The 599-nt window shown below is 58.8% G+C and overlaps 1 protein-coding gene across 2 annotated transcripts in view; it reads right to left on the bottom strand.

Annotated features, from left to right (window-relative positions):
* ACSBG2 (acyl-CoA synthetase bubblegum family member 2) overlaps window positions 1-599 on the bottom strand; it is a 38,940-nt gene that overhangs the window by 23,719 nt on the left and 14,622 nt on the right. The window lies entirely within an intron of this gene.

Genomic DNA, 599 nt, shown 5'->3' with positions numbered 1-599 from the left:
ACCAGAACAGACACTTTACCATTATTCAGCCCCTTCAAGCCAGAAAAGAATGCGTCCCAAAAGGCCCCACCCTCTTTTGCTCACCTCCCACTTCCTGTGAAAGGCCACACCCACTGCCTGTGCAAGGACCCACCCACTTCCCTGGTCAGGCCCCGCCCCCCCTCCCTTTTCTCACCTCCCACTTCCTTTGAAAGGCCACACCCACTGCCCTTACAAGGCCCTGCCCCTTTCTTTGCTCACCTCCTACTTCCTTTGAAAGGCCCCACCCACTTCTCTGGCCAGGCCCAGCCCCCTCCCTTTTCTCACCTCCCACTTCCTTTGAAAGGCCACACCCACTGCCCTTACAAGGCCCTGCCCCTCCCTTTGCTCACCTCCCACTTCCTTTGAAAAGCCCCACCCACTTCCCTGGCCAGGCCTCACCTCCTACCTTTGCTCACCTCCCACTTCCTTTGAAAGGTCACACCTACTGCCCTTACCAGGCCCCACCCATTTCCCTTGGCAGGGCCCACCCCCTCTCTTAGTTTACCTTCACCTCCCACTTCCCTTGCTAGGCCCCGCCCACTTCCCCGTACTGGGCTCCACTCTCCCTTTGCTCACCT

Source organism: Carlito syrichta, unplaced genomic scaffold (genome assembly GCF_000164805.1).
Source record: "Carlito syrichta isolate Samal-C Ts95f unplaced genomic scaffold, Tarsius_syrichta-2.0.1 Scaffold145391, whole genome shotgun sequence".
Taxonomy (NCBI): Eukaryota; Metazoa; Chordata; class Mammalia; order Primates; family Tarsiidae; genus Carlito; species Carlito syrichta.
This window is presented reverse-complemented; position numbering and strand designations above follow the sequence as displayed.